Raw genomic sequence first — 20855 nt, forward strand, 5'->3', positions numbered from 1 at the left:
CAATCCCAGTCAGTGTGGGTGTTCACTATATACACCCAGTCCCACAGTCAGTGTGGGTGCTCACTATATACACCCAGTCCCAGTGCTCACGATACACACCCAGTCCAACAGTCAGTGTGGGTGCTCACTATACACACCAAGTCCCAGTCAGTGTGGGTGCTCACTATATACACCCAGTCCCACAGTCATTGTGGGTGCTCACTATACACACCCAGTCCCACAGTCAGTGTGGGTGCTCACTATACACACCAAGTCTCAGTCAGTGAAGGTGCTCACGATACACACCAAGTCCCAGTCAGTGTGGATGCTCACGATACACCCAGTCCCACAGTCAGTGCAGGTGCTCACGATATGCACCCAGTCCCAGTCAGTGAAGGTGCTCACTATATACACCCAGTCCCACAGTCAGTGCAGGTGCTCACTATATGCACCCAGTCCCAGTCAGTGTGGGTGCTCACTATATACACCAAGTCCCAGTCAGTGTAGGTGCTCACTATATGCATCAAGTCCCAGTCAGTGTGGGTGCTCACTATACACACCCAGTCCCAGTCAGCGTAGGTGCTCACTATACCCAGTCCCACAGTCAGTTTGGGTGCTCACTATATACACCCAGTCCCAGTCAGTGTGGGTGCTCACTATATACACCCAGTCCCAGTCAGTGTGGGTGCTCACTATATACACCCAGTCCCAGTCAGTGTGGGTGCTCACTATATACACCCAGTCCCACAGTCAGTGTGGGTGCACACTATATACACCCAGTCCCACAGTCAGTGTAGGTGCTCACTATATACACCCAGTCCCAGTCAGTGTGGGTGCTCACTATATACACCCAGTCCCAGTCAGTGTGGGTGCTCACTATATACACCCAGTCCCAGTCAGTATGGGTGCTCACTATACACACCCAGTCCCACAGTCAGTGTGGGTGCTCACTATACACACCTATCCCACAGTCAGTGTGGGTGCTCACTATACACACCAAGTCCCAGTCAGTGTGGGTGCTCACTATAAACCCAGACCCAGTCAGTGAAGGTGCTCACTATATACAGCCAGTCCCACAGTCAGTGCAGGTGCTCACTATATACACCCAGTCCCAGTCAGTGAAGGTGCCCACTATATACACCCATTCCCACAGTCAGTGCAGGTGCTCACTATATACACCCAGTCCCAGTCAGTGTGGGTGCTCACTATATACACCCAGTCCCAGTCAGTGTGGGTGCTCACTATATAAACCCAGTCCCAGTCAGTGTGGGTGCTCACTATATACACCCAGTCCCAGTCAGTGTGGGTGCTCACGATATACACCCAGTCCCAGTCAGTGTGGGTGCTCACTATGTACACTCAGTCCCAGTCAGTGTGGGTGCTCACAATCTCCACCCAGTCCCAGTCAGTGTGGGTGATCACTATATACACCAAGTCCCAGTCAGTGTGGGTGCTCACTATATACACCCAGTCCCACAGTCAGTGTGGGTGCTCACCATACACACACAGTCCCACAGTCAGTGTGGGTGCTCACGACACACACCAAGTCCCAGTCAGTGAAGGTGCTCACTATACACACCAAGTCCCAGTCAGTGTGGGTGCTCACTATACACCCAGTCCCTGTCAGTGAAGGTGCTCACTATATCCAGCCAGTCCCACAGTCAGTGCAGGTGCACACTATATACACCCAGTCCCAGTTAGTGAAGGTGCTCACTATATACACCCAGGCCCACAGTCAGTGCAGGTGCTCACCAAAGACACCCAGTCCCAGTCAATGTGGGTGCTCACGATATACACCCAGTCCCAGTCAGTGTGGGTGCTCACTATATACACCCAGTCCCAGTCAGTGTGGGTGCTCACTATTTCCACCCAGTCCCAGTCAGTGTAGGTGCTCACTATAAACACCCAGTCACAGTCAGTGTGGGTGCTCATTATATACACCCAGTCCCAGTCAGTGTGGGTGCTCACTATATACACCCAGTCCCACAGTCAGTGTGGGTGCTCACTATATACACCCAGTCCCAGTGGGTGCTCACTATATACACCAAGTCCCAGTCAGTGTGGGTGCTCACTATATACACCCAGTCCCAGTCAGTGTGGGTGCTCACTATATACACCCAGTCCCAGTCAGTGTAGGTGCTCACTATATACACCAAGTCCCAGTCAGTGTGGGTGCTCACTATATACACCCAGTCCCAGTCAGTGTGGGTGCTCACTATATACACCAAGTCCCAGTCAGTGTGGGTGCTCACTATATACACCCAGTCCCACAGTCAGTGTGGGTGCTCACTATATACACCCAGTCCCACAGTCAGTGTAGGTGCTCACGATATACACCCAGTCCCAGTCAGTGTGGGTGCTCACTATATACACCCATTCCCAGTCAGTGTGGGTGCTCACTATATACACCCAGTCCCTGTCAGTGTGGGTGCTCAGTATACACACCCAGTCCCACAGTCAGTGTCAGCGCTCACTATATACACCAAGTCCCAGTCAGTGTGGGTGCTCACTATATACACCCAGTCCCACAGTCAGTGTGGGTGCTCACTATACACACCCAGTCCAACAGTCAGTGTGGGTGCTCACTGAACACACCCAGTCCCAGTAAGTGTGGGTGCTCACTATATACACCCAGTCCCAGTCAGTGTGGGTGCTCACTATACACACCCAGTCCCACAGTCAGTGTGGGTGCTCGCTATACACACCAAGTCCCAGTCAGTGTGGGTGCTCACTGTATACACCCAGTCCCACAGTCAGTGTGGGTGCTCACTATACACACCTATCCCACAGTCAGTGTGGGTGCTCACTATACACACCAAGTCCCAGTCAGTGAAGGTGCTCACTATATGCACCCAGTCCCACAGTCAGAGTGGGTGCTCACTATACACACCCAGTCCCACAGTCAGCGTGGGTGCTCACTATACACACCAAGTCCCAGTCAGTGTGGGTGCTCACTATACACCCAGTCCCAGTCAGTGAAGGTGCTCACTATATACAGCCAGTCCCAGTCAGTGATGGTGCCCACGATATACACCCAGTCCCAGTCAGTGCAGGTGCTCATTATATACACCCAGTCCCAGTCAGTGTGAGTGCTCATTATATACACCCAGTCCCAGTCAGTGTGGGTGCTCACTACATACACCCAGTCCCAGTCAGTGTGGGTGCTCACTATATGCACCCAGTCCCAGTCAGTGTAGGTGCTTACTGTACCCAGTCCCACAGTCAGTGTGGGTGCTCACTATACACACCCAGTCCCAGTCAGTGTAGGTGCTCACTATACCCAGTCCCACAGTCAGTGTGGGTGTTCACTATATACACCCAGTCCCACAGTCAGTGTGGGTGCTCACTATACACACCCAGTCCCAGTCAGTGTCGGTGCTTACTGTACCCAGTCCCACAGTCAGTGTGGGTGCTCACTATACACACCCAGTCCCAGTCAGTGGAGGTGCTCACTATACCCAGTCCCACAGTCAGTGTGGGTGCTCACTATATACACCCAGTCACAGTCAGTGTGGGTGCTCATTATATACACCCAGTCCCAGTCCGTGTGGGTGCTCATTATATTCACCCAGTCCCAGTCAGTGTAGGTGCTTACTGTACCCAGTCCCACAGTCAGTGTGGGTGCTCACTATACACACCCAGTCCCAGTCAGTGTAGGTGCTCACTATACCCAGTCCCAGTCAGTGTAGGTGCTCACTATATACACCCAGTCACAGTCAGTGTGGGTGCTCATTATATACACCCAGTCCCAGTCCGTGTGGGTGCTCATTATATTCACCCAGTCCCAGTCAGTGTGGGTGCTCATTATATACACCCAGTCCAAGTCAGTGTGGGTGCTCACTACATACACCCAGTCCCAGTCAGTGTGGGTGCTCACTATATACACCCAATCCCAGTCAGTGTGGGTGTTCACTATATGCACCCAGTCCCACAGTCAGTGTGGGTGCTCACTATATACACCCAGTCCCAGTGCTCACGATACACACCCAGTCCAACAGTCAGTGTGGGTGCTCACAATACACACCAAGTCCCAGTCAGTGTGGGTGCTCACTATATACACCCAGTCCCACAGTCATTGTGGGTGCTCACTATACACACCCAGTCCCACAGTCAGTGTGGGTGCTCACTATACACACCAAGTCTCAGTCAGTGAAGGTGCTCACGATACACACCAAGTCCCAGTCAGTGTGGATGCTCACGATACACCCAGTCCCACAGTCAGTGCAGGTGCTCACGATATGCACCCAGTCCCAGTCAGTGAAGGTGCTCACTATATACACCCAGTCCCACAGTCAGTGCAGGTGCTCACTATATGCACCCAGTCCCAGTCATTGTGGGTGCTCACTATATACACCAAGTCCCAGTCAGTGTGGTTGCTCACTATATACACCCTGTCCCAGTCAGTGTGGGTGCTCACTTTATACACCAGGTCCCAGTCAGTGTAGGTGCTCACTATATGCACCAAGTCCCAGTCAGTGTGGGTGCTCACGAGACACACCCAGTCCCAGTCAGCGTAGGTGCTCACTATACCCAGTCCCACAGTCAGTGTGGGTGCTCACTATATACACCCAGTCCCAGTCAGTGTGGGTGCTCACTATATACACCCAGTCCCAGTCAGTGTGGGTGCTCACTATATACACCCAGTCCCAGTCAGTGTGGGTGCTCACTATATACACCCAGTCCCACAGTCAGTGTGGGTGCACACTATATACACCCAGTCCCACAGTCAGTGTGGGTGCTCACTATACACACCTATCCCACAGTCAGTGTGGGTGCTCACTATACACACCAAGTCCCAGTCAGTGTGGGTGCTCACTATAAACCCAGCCCCAGTCAGTGAAGGTGCTCACTATATACAGCCAGTCCCACAGTCAGTGCAGGTGCTCACTATATACACCCAGTCCCAGTCAGTGAAGGTGCCCACTATATACACCCAGTCCCACAGTCAGTGCAGGTGCTCACTATATCCACCCAGTCCCAGTCAGTGTGGGTGCTCACGATATACACCCAGTCCCAGTCAGTGTGGGTGCTCACTATATAAACCCAGTCCGAGTCAGTGTGGGTGCTCACTATACACACGCAGTTCCAGTCAGTGTGGGTGCTCACTATATACACCCAGTCCCAGTCAGTGTAGGTGCTCACGATATACACCCAGTCCCAGTCAGTGTGGGTGCTCACTATATACACTCAGTCCCAGTCAGTGTGGGTGCTCACAATCTCCACCCAGTCCCAGTCAGTGTGGGTGATCACTATATACACCCAGTCCCGCAGTCAGTGTGGGTGCTCACCATACACACACAGTCCCACAGTCAGTGTGGGTGCTCACGACACACACCAAGTCCCAGTCAGTGTGGGTGCTCACTATATACACCCAGTCCCAGTCAGTGAAAGTGCTCACTATATCCAGCCAGTCCCACAGTCAGTGCAGGTGCACACTATATACACCCAGTCCCAGTTAGTGAAGGTGCTCACCATATACACCCAGGCCCACAGTCAGTGCAGGTGCTCACCAAAGACACCCAGTCCCAGTCAATGTGGGTGCTCACGATATACACCCAGTCCCAGTCAGTGTGGGTGCTCACTATATACACCCAGTCCCAGTCAGTGTGGGTGCTCACTATTTCTACCCAGTCCCAGTCAGTGTAGGTGCTCACTATAAACACCCAGTCACAGTCAGTGTGGGTGCTCATTATATACACCCAGTCCCAGTCAGTGTGGGTGCTCACTATATACACCCAGTCCCACAGTCAGTGCAGGTGCTCACGATAGACACCCAGTCCCAGTCAGTGTGGGTGCTCACTATATACACCCAGTCCCAGTGTGGGTGCTCACTATATACACCCAGTCCCAGTCAGTGTGGGTGCTCACTATATACACCAAGTCCCAGTCAGTGTGGGTGCTCACTATATACACCCAGTCCCAGTCAGTGTGGGTGCTCACTATGTACACCCAGTCCCAGTCAGTGTAGGTGCTCACTATACACACCAAGTCCCAGTCAGTGTGGGTGCTCACTATATACACCCAGTCCCAGTCAGTGTGGGTGCTCACTATATACACCAAGTCCCAGTCAGTGTGGGTGCTCACTATATACACCCAGTCCCACAGTCAGTGTGGGTGCTCACTATATACACCCAGTCCCACAGTCAGTGTAGTGCTCACGATATACACCCAGTCCCAGTCAGTGTGGGTGCTCACTATATACACCCAGTCCCAGTCAGTGTGGGTGCTCACTATATACACCCAGTCCCAGTCAGTGTGGGTGCTCACTATACACACCCAGTCCCACAGTCAGTGTCGGTGCTCGCTATACACACCAAGTCCCAGTCAGTGTGGGTGCTCACTATACACACCCAGTCCCACAGTCAGTGTCGGTGCTCGCTATACACACCAAGTCCCAGTCAGTGTGGGTGCTCACTATACACACCCAGTCCAACAGTCAGTGTGGGTGCTCACTGTACACACCCAGTCCCAGTCAGTGTGGGTGCTCACTGTACACCCAGTCCCAGTCAGTGAAGGTGCTCACTATATACAGCCTGTCCCACAGTCAGTGCAGGTGCTCACTATATACACCCAGTCCCAGTCAGTGAAGGTGCCCACTATATACACCCATTCCCACAGTCAGTGCAGGTGCTCACTATATACACCCAGTCCCAGTCAGTGTGGGTGCTCACTATATACACCCAGTCCCAGTCAGTGTGGGTGCTCACTATATAAACCCAGTCCCAGTCAGTGTGGGTGCTCACTATATACACCCAGTCCCAGTCAGTGTGGGTGCTCACGATATACACCCAGTCCCAGTCAGTGTGGGTGCTCACTATATACACTCAGTCCCAGTCAGTGTGGGTGCTCACAATCTCCACCCAGTCCCAGTCAGTGTGGGTGATCACTATATACACCAAGTCCCAGTCAGTGTGGGTGCTCACTATATACACCCAGTCCCACAGTCAGTGTGGGTGCTCACCATACACACACAGTCCCACAGTCAGTGTGGGTGCTCACGACACACACCAAGTCCCAGTCAGTGAAGGTGCTCACTATACACACCAAGTCCCAGTCAGTGTGGGTGCTCACTATACACCCAGTCCCTGTCAGTGAAGGTGCTCACTATATCCAGCCAGTCCCACAGTCAGTGCAGGTGCACACTATATACACCCAGTCCCAGTTAGTGAAGGTGCTCACTATATACACCCAGGCCCACAGTCAGTGCAGGTGCTCACCAAAGACACCCAGTCCCAGTCAATGTGGGTGCTCACGATATACACCCAGTCCCAGTCAGTGTGGGTGCTCACTATATACACCCAGTCCCAGTCAGTGTGGGTGCTCACTATTTCCACCCAGTCCCAGTCAGTGTAGGTGCTCACTATAAACACCCAGTCACAGTCAGTGTGGGTGCTCATTATATACACCCAGTCCCAGTCAGTGTGGGTGCTCACTATATACACCCAGTCCCACAGTCAGTGTGGGTGCTCACTATATACACCCAGTCCCAGTGGGTGCTCACTATATACACCAAGTCCCAGTCAGTGTGGGTGCTCACTATATACACCCAGTCCCAGTCAGTGTGGGTGCTCACTATATACACCCAGTCCCAGTCAGTGTAGGTGCTCACTATATACACCAAGTCCCAGTCAGTGTGGGTGCTCACTATATACACCCAGTCCCAGTCAGTGTGGGTGCTCACTATATACACCAAGTCCCAGTCAGTGTGGGTGCTCACTATATACACCCAGTCCCACAGTCAGTGTGGGTGCTCACTATATACACCCAGTCCCACAGTCAGTGTAGGTGCTCACGATATACACCCAGTCCCAGTCAGTGTGGGTGCTCACTATATACACCCATTCCCAGTCAGTGTGGGTGCTCACTATATACACCCAGTCCCTGTCAGTGTGGGTGCTCAGTATACACACCCAGTCCCACAGTCAGTGTCAGCGCTCACTATATACACCAAGTCCCAGTCAGTGTGGGTGCTCACTATATACACCCAGTCCCACAGTCAGTGTGGGTGCTCACTATACACACCCAGTCCAACAGTCAGTGTGGGTGCTCACTGAACACACCCAGTCCCAGTAAGTGTGGGTGCTCACTATATACACCCAGTCCCAGTCAGTGTGGGTGCTCACTATACACACCCAGTCCCACAGTCAGTGTGGGTGCTCGCTATACACACCAAGTCCCAGTCAGTGTGGGTGCTCACTGTATACACCCAGTCCCACAGTCAGTGTGGGTGCTCACTATACACACCTATCCCACAGTCAGTGTGGGTGCTCACTATACACACCAAGTCCCAGTCAGTGAAGGTGCTCACTATATGCACCCAGTCCCACAGTCAGAGTGGGTGCTCACTATACACACCCAGTCCCACAGTCAGCGTGGGTGCTCACTATACACACCAAGTCCCAGTCAGTGTGGGTGCTCACTATACACCCAGTCCCAGTCAGTGAAGGTGCTCACTATATACAGCCAGTCCCAGTCAGTGATGGTGCCCACGATATACACCCAGTCCCAGTCAGTGCAGGTGCTCATTATATACACCCAGTCCCAGTCAGTGTGAGTGCTCATTATATACACCCAGTCCCAGTCAGTGTGGGTGCTCACTACATACACCCAGTCCCAGTCAGTGTGGGTGCTCACTATACCCAGTCCCACAGTCAGTGTGGGTGTTCACTATATACACCCAGTCCCACAGTCAGTGTGGGTGCTCACTATACACACCCAGTCCCAGTCAGTGTCGGTGCTTACTATACCCAGTCCCACAGTCAGTGTGGGTGTTCACTATATACACCCAGTCCCACAGTCAGTGTGGGTGCTCACTATACACACCCAGTCCCAGTCAGTGTCGGTGCTTACTGTACCCAGTCCCACAGTCAGTGTGGGTGCTCACTATACACACCCAGTCCCAGTCAGTGGAGGTGCTCACTATACCCAGTCCCACAGTCAGTGTGGGTGCTCACTATATACACCCAGTCACAGTCAGTGTGGGTGCTCATTATATACACCCAGTCCCAGTCCGTGTGGGTGCTCATTATATTCACCCAGTCCCAGTCAGTGTAGGTGCTTACTGTACCCAGTCCCACAGTCAGTGTGGGTGCTCACTATACACACCCAGTCCCAGTCAGTGTAGGTGCTCACTATACCCAGTCCCAGTCAGTGTAGGTGCTCACTATATACACCCAGTCACAGTCAGTGTGGGTGCTCATTATATACACCCAGTCCCAGTCCGTGTGGGTGCTCATTATATTCACCCAGTCCCAGTCAGTGTGGGTGCTCATTATATACACCCAGTCCAAGTCAGTGTGGGTGCTCACTACATACACCCAGTCCCAGTCAGTGTGGGTGCTCACTATATACACCCAATCCCAGTCAGTGTGGGTGTTCACTATATGCACCCAGTCCCACAGTCAGTGTGGGTGCTCACTATATACACCCAGTCCCAGTGCTCACGATACACACCCAGTCCAACAGTCAGTGTGGGTGCTCACAATACACACCAAGTCCCAGTCAGTGTGGGTGCTCACTATATACACCCAGTCCCACAGTCATTGTGGGTGCTCACTATACACACCCAGTCCCACAGTCAGTGTGGGTGCTCACTATACACACCAAGTCTCAGTCAGTGAAGGTGCTCACGATACACACCAAGTCCCAGTCAGTGTGGATGCTCACGATACACCCAGTCCCACAGTCAGTGCAGGTGCTCACGATATGCACCCAGTCCCAGTCAGTGAAGGTGCTCACTATATACACCCAGTCCCACAGTCAGTGCAGGTGCTCACTATATGCACCCAGTCCCAGTCATTGTGGGTGCTCACTATATACACCAAGTCCCAGTCAGTGTGGTTGCTCACTATATACACCCTGTCCCAGTCAGTGTGGGTGCTCACTTTATACACCAGGTCCCAGTCAGTGTAGGTGCTCACTATATGCACCAAGTCCCAGTCAGTGTGGGTGCTCACGAGACACACCCAGTCCCAGTCAGCGTAGGTGCTCACTATACCCAGTCCCACAGTCAGTGTGGGTGCTCACTATATACACCCAGTCCCAGTCAGTGTGGGTGCTCACTATATACACCCAGTCCCAGTCAGTGTGGGTGCTCACTATATACACCCAGTCCCAGTCAGTGTGGGTGCTCACTATATACACCCAGTCCCACAGTCAGTGTGGGTGCACACTATATACACCCAGTCCCACAGTCAGTGTGGGTGCTCACTATACACACCTATCCCACAGTCAGTGTGGGTGCTCACTATACACACCAAGTCCCAGTCAGTGTGGGTGCTCACTATAAACCCAGCCCCAGTCAGTGAAGGTGCTCACTATATACAGCCAGTCCCACAGTCAGTGCAGGTGCTCACTATATACACCCAGTCCCAGTCAGTGAAGGTGCCCACTATATACACCCAGTCCCACAGTCAGTGCAGGTGCTCACTATATCCACCCAGTCCCAGTCAGTGTGGGTGCTCACGATATACACCCAGTCCCAGTCAGTGTGGGTGCTCACTATATAAACCCAGTCCGAGTCAGTGTGGGTGCTCACTATACACACGCAGTTCCAGTCAGTGTGGGTGCTCACTATATACACCCAGTCCCAGTCAGTGTAGGTGCTCACGATATACACCCAGTCCCAGTCAGTGTGGGTGCTCACTATATACACTCAGTCCCAGTCAGTGTGGGTGCTCACAATCTCCACCCAGTCCCAGTCAGTGTGGGTGATCACTATATACACCCAGTCCCGCAGTCAGTGTGGGTGCTCACCATACACACACAGTCCCACAGTCAGTGTGGGTGCTCACGACACACACCAAGTCCCAGTCAGTGTGGGTGCTCACTATATACACCCAGTCCCAGTCAGTGAAAGTGCTCACTATATCCAGCCAGTCCCACAGTCAGTGCAGGTGCACACTATATACACCCAGTCCCAGTTAGTGAAGGTGCTCACCATATACACCCAGGCCCACAGTCAGTGCAGGTGCTCACCAAAGACACCCAGTCCCAGTCAATGTGGGTGCTCACGATATACACCCAGTCCCAGTCAGTGTGGGTGCTCACTATATACACCCAGTCCCAGTCAGTGTGGGTGCTCACTATTTCTACCCAGTCCCAGTCAGTGTAGGTGCTCACTATAAACACCCAGTCACAGTCAGTGTGGGTGCTCATTATATACACCCAGTCCCAGTCAGTGTGGGTGCTCACTATATACACCCAGTCCCACAGTCAGTGCAGGTGCTCACGATAGACACCCAGTCCCAGTCAGTGTGGGTGCTCACTATATACACCCAGTCCCAGTGTGGGTGCTCACTATATACACCCAGTCCCAGTCAGTGTGGGTGCTCACTATATACACCAAGTCCCAGTCAGTGTGGGTGCTCACTATATACACCCAGTCCCAGTCAGTGTGGGTGCTCACTATGTACACCCAGTCCCAGTCAGTGTAGGTGCTCACTATATACACCAAGTCCCAGTCAGTGTGGGTGCTCACTATATACACCCAGTCCCAGTCAGTGTGGGTGCTCACTATATACACCAAGTCCCAGTCAGTGTGGGTGCTCACTATATACACCCAGTCCCACAGTCAGTGTGGGTGCTCACTATATACACCCAGTCCCACAGTCAGTGTAGTGCTCACGATATACACCCAGTCCCAGTCAGTGTGGGTGCTCACTATATACACCCAGTCCCAGTCAGTGTGGGTGCTCACTATATACACCCAGTCCCAGTCAGTGTGGGTGCTCACTATACACACCCAGTCCCACAGTCAGTGTCGGTGCTCGCTATACACACCAAGTCCCAGTCAGTGTGGGTGCTCACTATACACACCCAGTCCCACAGTCAGTGTCGGTGCTCGCTATACACACCAAGTCCCAGTCAGTGTGGGTGCTCACTATACACACCCAGTCCAACAGTCAGTGTGGGTGCTCACTGTACACACCCAGTCCCAGTCAGTGTGGGTGCTCACTATACACACCAAGTCCCAGTCAGTGTGGGTGCTCACTATAAACCCAGTCCCAGTCAGTGAAGGTGCTCACTATATACAGCCAGTCCCACAGTCAGTGCAGGTGCTCACTATATACACCCAGTCCCAGTCAGTGAAGGTGCCCACTATATACACCCATTCCCACAGTCAGTGCAGGTGCTCACTATATACACCCAGTCCCAGTCAGTGTGGGTGCTCACTATATACACCCAGTCCCAGTCAGTGTGGGTGCTCACTATATAAACCCAGTCCCAGTCAGTGTGGGTGCTCACTATATACACCCAGTCCCAGTCAGTGTGGGTGCTCACGATATACACCCAGTCCCAGTCAGTGTGGGTGCTCACTATATACACTCAGTCCCAGTCAGTGTGGGTGCTCACAATCTCCACCCAGTCCCAGTCAGTGTGGGTGATCACTATATACACCAAGTCCCAGTCAGTGTGGGTGCTCACTATATACACCCAGTCCCACAGTCAGTGTGGGTGCTCACCATACACACACAGTCCCACAGTCAGTGTGGGTGCTCACGACACACACCAAGTCCCAGTCAGTGAAGGTGCTCACTATACACACCAAGTCCCAGTCAGTGTGGGTGCTCACTATACACCCAGTCCCTGTCAGTGAAGGTGCTCACTATATCCAGCCAGTCCCACAGTCAGTGCAGGTGCACACTATATACACCCAGTCCCAGTTAGTGAAGGTGCTCACTATATACACCCAGGCCCACAGTCAGTGCAGGTGCTCACCAAAGACACCCAGTCCCAGTCAATGTGGGTGCTCACGATATACACCCAGTCCCAGTCAGTGTGGGTGCTCACTATATACACCCAGTCCCAGTCAGTGTGGGTGCTCACTATTTCCACCCAGTCCCAGTCAGTGTAGGTGCTCACTATAAACACCCAGTCACAGTCAGTGTGGGTGCTCATTATATACACCCAGTCCCAGTCAGTGTGGGTGCTCACTATATACACCCAGTCCCACAGTCAGTGTGGGTGCTCACTATATACACCCAGTCCCAGTGGGTGCTCACTATATACACCAAGTCCCAGTCAGTGTGGGTGCTCACTATATACACCCAGTCCCAGTCAGTGTGGGTGCTCACTATATACACCCAGTCCCAGTCAGTGTAGGTGCTCACTATATACACCAAGTCCCAGTCAGTGTGGGTGCTCACTATATACACCCAGTCCCAGTCAGTGTGGGTGCTCACTATATACACCAAGTCCCAGTCAGTGTGGGTGCTCACTATATACACCCAGTCCCACAGTCAGTGTGGGTGCTCACTATATACACCCAGTCCCACAGTCAGTGTAGGTGCTCACGATATACACCCAGTCCCAGTCAGTGTGGGTGCTCACTATATACACCCATTCCCAGTCAGTGTGGGTGCTCACTATATACACCCAGTCCCTGTCAGTGTGGGTGCTCAGTATACACACCCAGTCCCACAGTCAGTGTCAGCGCTCACTATATACACCAAGTCCCAGTCAGTGTGGGTGCTCACTATATACACCCAGTCCCACAGTCAGTGTGGGTGCTCACTATACACACCCAGTCCAACAGTCAGTGTGGGTGCTCACTGTACACACCCAGTCCCAGTAAGTGTGGGTGCTCACTATATACACCCAGTCCCAGTCAGTGTGGGTGCTCACTATACACACCCAGTCCCACAGTCAGTGTGGGTGCTCGCTATACACACCAAGTCCCAGTCAGTGTGGGTGCTCACTGTATACACCCAGTCCCACAGTCAGTGTGGGTGCTCACTATACACACCTATCCCACAGTCAGTGTGGGTGCTCACTATACACACCAAGTCCCAGTCAGTGAAGGTGCTCACTATATGCACCCAGTCCCACAGTCAGTGTGGGTGCTCACTATACACACCCAGTCCCACAGTCAGCGTGGGTGCTCACTATACACACCAAGTCCCAGTCAGTGTGGGTGCTCACTATACACCCAGTCCCAGTCAGTGAAGGTGCTCACTATATACAGCCAGTCCCAGTCAGTGATGGTGCCCACGATATACACCCAGTCCCAGTCAGTGCAGGTGCTCATTATATACACCCAGTCCCAGTCAGTGTGAGTGCTCATTATATACACCCAGTCCCAGTCAGTGTGGGTGCTCACTACATACACCCAGTCCCAGTCAGTGTGGGTGCTCACTATATGCACCCAGTCCCAGTCAGTGTAGGTGCTTACTGTACCCAGTCCCACAGTCAGTGTGGGTGCTCACTATACACACCCAGTCCCAGTCAGTGTAGGTGCTCACTATACCCAGTCCCACAGTCAGTGTGGGTGTTCACTATATACACCCAGTCCCACAGTCAGTGTGGGTGCTCACTATACACACCCAGTCCCAGTCAGTGTCGGTGCTTACTGTACCCAGTCCCACAGTCAGTGTGGGTGCTCACTATACACACCCAGTCCCAGTCAGTGGAGGTGCTCACTATACCCAGTCCCACAGTCAGTGTGGGTGCTCACTATATACACCCAGTCACAGTCAGTGTGGGTGCTCATTATATACACCCAGTCCCAGTCCGTGTGGGTGCTCATTATATTCACCCAGTCCCAGTCAGTGTAGGTGCTTACTGTACCCAGTCCCACAGTCAGTGTGGGTGCTCACTATACACACCCAGTCCCAGTCAGTGTAGGTGCTCACTATACCCAGTCCCAGTCAGTGTAGGTGCTCACTATATACACCCAGTCACAGTCAGTGTGGGTGCTCATTATATACACCCAGTCCCGGTCCGTGTGGGTGCTCATTATATTCACCCAGTCCCAGTCAGTGTGGGTGCTCATTATATACACCCAGTCCAAGTCAGTGTGGGTGCTCACTACATACACCCAGTCCCAGTCAGTGTGGGTGCTCACTATATACACCCAATCCCAGTCAGTGTGGGTGTTCACTATATACACCCAGTCCCACAGTCAGTGTGGGTGCTCACTATATACACCCAGTCCCAGTGCTCACGATACACACCCAGTCCAACAGTCAGTGTGGGTGCTCACAATACACACCAAGTCCCAGTCAGTGTGGGTGCTCACTATATACACCCAGTCCCACAGTCATTGTGGGTGCTCACTATACACACCCAGTCCCACAGTCAGTGTGGGTGCTCACTATACACACCAAGTCTCAGTCAGTGAAGGTGCTCACGATACACACCAAGTCCCAGTCAGTGTGGATGCTCACGATACACCCAGTCCCACAGTCAGTGCAGGTGCTCACGATATGCACCCAGTCCCAGTCAGTGAAGGTGCTCACTATATACACCCAGTCCCACAGTCAGTGCAGGTGCTCACTATATGCACCCAGTCCCAGTCATTGTGGGTGCTCACTATATACACCAAGTCCCAGTCAGTGTGGTTGCTCACTATATACACCCTGTCCCAGTCAGTGTGGGTGCTCACTTTATACACCAGGTCCCAGTCAGTGTAGGTGCTCACTATATGCACCAAGTCCCAGTCAGTGTGGGTGCTCACGAGACACACCCAGTCCCAGTCAGCGTAGGTGCTCACTATACCCAGTCCCACAGTCAGTGTGGGTGCTCACTATATACACCCAGTCCCAGTCAGTGTGGGTGCTCACTATATACACCCAGTCCCAGTCAGTGTGGGTGCTCACTATATACACCCAGTCCCAGTCAGTGTGGGTGCTCACTATATACACCCAGTCCCACAGTCAGTGTGGGTGCACACTATATACACCCAGTCCCACAGTCAGTGTGGGTGCTCACTATACACACCTATCCCACAGTCAGTGTGGGTGCTCACTATACACACCAAGTCCCAGTCAGTGTGGGTGCTCACTATAAACCCAGCCCCAGTCAGTGAAGGTGCTCACTATATACAGCCAGTCCCACAGTCAGTGCAGGTGCTCACTATATACACCCAGTCCCAGTCAGTGAAGGTGCCCACTATATACACCCAGTCCCACAGTCAGTGCAGGTGCTCACTATATCCACCCAGTCCCAGTCAGTGTGGGTGCTCACGATATACACCCAGTCCCAGTCAGTGTGGGTGCTCACTATATAAACCCAGTCCGAGTCAGTGTGGGTGCTCACTATACACACGCAGTTCCAGTCAGTGTGGGTGCTCACTATATACACCCAGTCCCAGTCAGTGTAGGTGCTCACGATATACACCCAGTCCCAGTCAGTGTGGGTGCTCACTATATACACTCAGTCCCAGTCAGTGTGGGTGCTCACAATCTCCACCCAGTCCCAGTCAGTGTGGGTGATCACTATATACACCCAGTCCCGCAGTCAGTGTGGGTGCTCACCATACACACACAGTCCCACAGTCAGTGTGGGTGCTCACGACACACACCAAGTCCCAGTCAGTGTGGGTGCTCACTATATACACCCAGTCCCAGTCAGTGAAAGTGCTCACTATATCCAGCCAGTCCCACAGTCAGTGCAGGTGCACACTATATACACCCAGTCCCAGTTAGTGAAGGTGCTCACCATATACACCCAGGCCCACAGTCAGTGCAGGTGCTCACCAAAGACACCCAGTCCCAGTCAATGTGGGTGCTCACGATATACACCCAGTCCCAGTCAGTGTGGGTGCTCACTATATACACCCAGTCCCAGTCAGTGTGGGTGCTCACTATTTCTACCCAGTCCCAGTCAGTGTAGGTGCTCACTATAAACACCCAGTCACAGTCAGTGTGGGTGCTCATTATATACACCCAGTCCCAGTCAGTGTGGGTGCTCACTATATACACCCAGTCCCACAGTCAGTGCAGGTGCTCACGATAGACACCCAGTCCCAGTCAGTGTGGGTGCTCACTATATACACCCAGTCCCAGTGTGGGTGCTCACTATATACACCCAGTCCCAGTCAGTGTGGGTGCTCACTATATACACCCAGTCCCAGTCAGTGTGGGTGCTCACTATGTACACCCAGTCCCAGTCAGTGTAGGTGCTCACTATATACACCAAGTCCCAGTCAGTGTGGGTGCTCACTATATACACCAAGTCCCAGTCAGTGTGGGTGCTCACTGTACACCCAGTCCCAGTCAGTGAAGGTGCTCACTATATACAGCCTGTCCCACAGTCAGTGCAGGTGCTCACTATATACACCCAGTCCCAGTCAGTGAAGGTGCCCACGATATACACCCAGTCCCAGTCAGTGCAGGTGCTCATTATATACACCCAGTCCCAGTCAGTGTGGGTGCTCATTATATACACCCAGTCCCAGTCAGTGTGGGTGCTCACTATATACACCCAGTCCCAGTCAGTGTGGGTGCTCACTATATGCACCCAGTCCCAGTCAGTGTAGGTGCTTACTGTACCCAGTCCCACAGTCAGTGTGAGTGCTCACTATACACACCCAGTCCCAGTCAGTGTCGGTGCTCACGATACCCAGTCCCACAGTCAGTGTGGGTGCTCACTATATACACCCAGTCCCAGTCAGTGTGGGTGCTCACTATATACACCCAGTCCCAGTCAGTGTGGGTGTTCACTATATACACCCAGTCCCACAGTCAGTGTGGGTGCTACCTATATACACCCAGTCCCAGTCAGTGTGGGTGCTCACTATACACACCCAGTCCCACAGTCAGTGTGGGCGCTCACTATACACACCAAGTCCCAGTCAGTGTGGGTGCTCACTATATACACCCAGTCCCACAGTCAGTGTGGGTGCTCACTATACACACCCAGTCCCACAGTCAGTGTGGGTGCTCACTATACACACCCAGTCCCAGTCAGTGTAGGTGCTCACTATGCACACCCAGTCCCAGTCAGCGTGGGTGCTCACTATATACACCCAGTCCCAGTCAGTGCAGGTGCTCACTATACACACCCAGTCCCAGTCAGTGTAGGTGCTCACTATACACACCGAGTCCCACAGACAGTGTGGCTGCTCACTATATACATCCAGTCCCAGTCAGTGTGGGTGCTCACTATATACACCCAGTCCCAGTCAGTGTAGGTGCTCACTATATACACCCAGTCCCAGTCAGTGTGGGTGCTTACTATATACACCCAGTCCCAGTCAGTGTGGGTGCTCACTCTATACACCCAGTCCCACAGTCAGTGTGGGTGCTCACTATACACACCCAGTCCCACAGTCAGTGCAGGTGCTCACTATATACACCCAGTCCCAGTCAGTGAAGGTGCCCACGAGATACACCCAGTCCCAGTCAGTGCAGGTGCTCATTATATACACCCAGTCCCAGTCAGTGTGGGTGCTCATTATATACACCCAGTCCCACAGTCAGTGCAGGTGCTCACTAGATACACCCAGTCCCAGTTAGTGAAGGTGCTCACTATATACACCCAGGCCCACAGTCAGTGCAGGTGCTCACTAAAGACACCGAGTCCCAGTCAATGTGGGTGCTCACGATATACACCCAGTCCCAGTCAGTGTGGGTGCTCACTATATACACCCAGTCCCAGTCAGTGTGGGTGCTCACTATATACACCCAGTCCCAGTCAGTGTAGGTGCTCACGATAAACACCCAGTCACAGTCAGTGTGGGTGCTCATTATATACACCCAGTCCCAGTCAGTGTGGGTGCTCACTATATACACCCAGTCCCACAGTCATTGTGGGTGCTCACTATACACACCCAGTCCCACAGTCAGTGTGGGTGCTCATTATATACACCCAGTCCCACAGTCAGTGTGGGTGCTCACTATACACACCTATCCCACAGTCAGTGTGGGTGCTCACTATACACACCAAGTCCCAGTCAGTGTGGGTGCTCACTATAAACCCAGTCCCAGTCAGTGAAGGTGCTCACTATATACAGCCAGTCCCACAGTCAGTGCAGGTGCTCACTATATACACCCAGTCCCAGTCAGTGAAGGTGCCCACTATATACACCCAGTCCCACAGTCAGTGCAGGTGCTCACTATATACACCCAGTCCCAGTCAGTGTGGGTGCTCACTATATACACCCAGTCCCAGTCAGTGTGGGTGCTCACTATATAAACCCAGTCCCAGTCAGTGTGGGTGCTCACTATATACACGCAGTTCCAGTCAGTGTGGGTGCTCACTATATACACCCAGTCCCAGTCAGTGTAGGTGCTCACGATATACACCCAGTCCCAGTCAGTGTGGGTGCTCACTTTATACACCCAGTCCCAGTCAGTGTGGGTGCTCACAATCTCCACCCAGTCCCAGTCAGTGTGGGTGATCACTATATACACCCAGTCCCACAGTCAGTGTGGGTGCTCACCATAGACACACAGTCCCACAGTCAGTGTGGGTGCTCACGACACACACCAAGTCCCAGTCAGTGAAGGTGCTCACTATACACACCAAGTCCCAGTCAGTGTGGGTGCTCACTATACACCCAGTCCCTGTCAGTGAAGGTGCTCACTATATCCAGCCAGCCCCACAGTCAGTGCAGGTGTACACTATATACACCCAGTCCCAGTTAGTGAAGGTGCTCACGATATACACCCAGGCCCACAGTCAGTGCAGGTGCTCAGCAAAGACACCCAGTCCCAGTCAATGTGGGTGCTCACGATATACACCCAGTCCCAGTCAGTGTGGGTGCTCACTATATACACCCAGTCCGTGTCAGTGTGGGTGCTCACTATATACACCCAGTCCCAGTCAGTGTAGGTGCTCACTATAAACACCCAGTCACAGTCAGTGTGGGTGCTCATTATATACACCCAGTCCCAGTCAGTGTGGGTGCTCACTATATACACCCAGTCCCACAGTCAGTGCAGGTGCTCACTATAGACACCCAGTCCCAGTCAGTGTGGGTGCTCACTATATACACCCAGTCCCAGTCAGTGTGGGTGCTCACTATATACACCCAGTCCCACAGTCAGTGCAGGTGCTCACTATAGACACCCAGTCCCAGTCAGTGTGGGTGCTCACTGCATACACCCAGTCCCACAGTCAGTGTGGGTGCTCACAATACACACCTATCCCACAGTCAGTGTGGGTGCTCACTATACACACCAAGTCCCAGTCAGTGTGGGTGATCACTATATACACCAAGTCCCAATCAGTGTGGGTGCTCGCTATACACACCAAGTCCCAGTCAGTGTGGGTGCTCACTGTATACACCCAGTCCCACAGTCAGTGTGGGTGCTCACTATACACACCTATCCCACAGTCAGTGTGGGTGCTCACTATAGACACCAAGTCCCAGTCAGTGAAGGTGCTCACGATATGCACCCAGTCCCACAGTCAGTGTGGGTGCTCACTATACACACCCAGTCCCACAGTCAGCGTGGGTGCTCACTATACACACCAAGTCCCAGTCAGTGTGGGTGCTCACTATACACCCAGTCCCAGTCAGGTGAAGGTGCTCACTATATACACCCAGTCACAGTCAGTGTGGGTGCTCATTATATACACCCAGTCCCAGTCCTTGTGGGTGCTCATTATATTCACCCAGTCCCAGTCAGTGTGGGTGCTCATTATATACACCCAGTCCAAGTCAGTGTGGGTGCTCACTACATACACCCAGTCCCAGTCAGTGTGGGTGCTCACTATATACACCCAATCCCAGTCAGTGTGGGTGTTCACTATATACACCCTGTCCCAGTCAGTGTGGGTGCTCACTATATACACCAGGTCCCAGTCAGTGTAGGTGCTCACTATATGCACCAAGTCCCAGTCAGTGTGGGTGCTCACTATACACACCCAGTCCCAGTCAGCGTAGGTGCTCACTATACCCAGTCCCACAGTCAGTGTGGATGCTCACTATATACACCCAGTCCCAGTCAGTGTGGGTGCTCACTATACACACCCAGTCCCACAGTCAGTGTGGGTGCTCACTATACACACCTATCCCACAGTCAGTGTGGGTGCTCACGAAACACACCAAGTCCCAGTCAGTGTGGGTGCTCACTATAAACCCAGTCCCAGTCAGTGAAGGTGCTCACTATATACAGCCAGTCCCACAGTCAGTGCAGGTGCTCACT

The 20855-nt window shown here is 52.9% G+C and overlaps 1 protein-coding gene across 1 annotated transcript in view; it reads right to left on the reverse strand.

The window, feature by feature from the left end:
* sgsm3 (small G protein signaling modulator 3) overlaps positions 1 to 20855 on the reverse strand; it is a 396544-nt gene that overhangs the window by 202012 nt on the left and 173677 nt on the right. The window lies entirely within an intron of this gene.

This window comes from Pristiophorus japonicus, chromosome 19 (assembly GCF_044704955.1).
Source record: "Pristiophorus japonicus isolate sPriJap1 chromosome 19, sPriJap1.hap1, whole genome shotgun sequence".
NCBI lineage: Eukaryota > Metazoa > Chordata > Chondrichthyes > Pristiophoridae > Pristiophorus > Pristiophorus japonicus.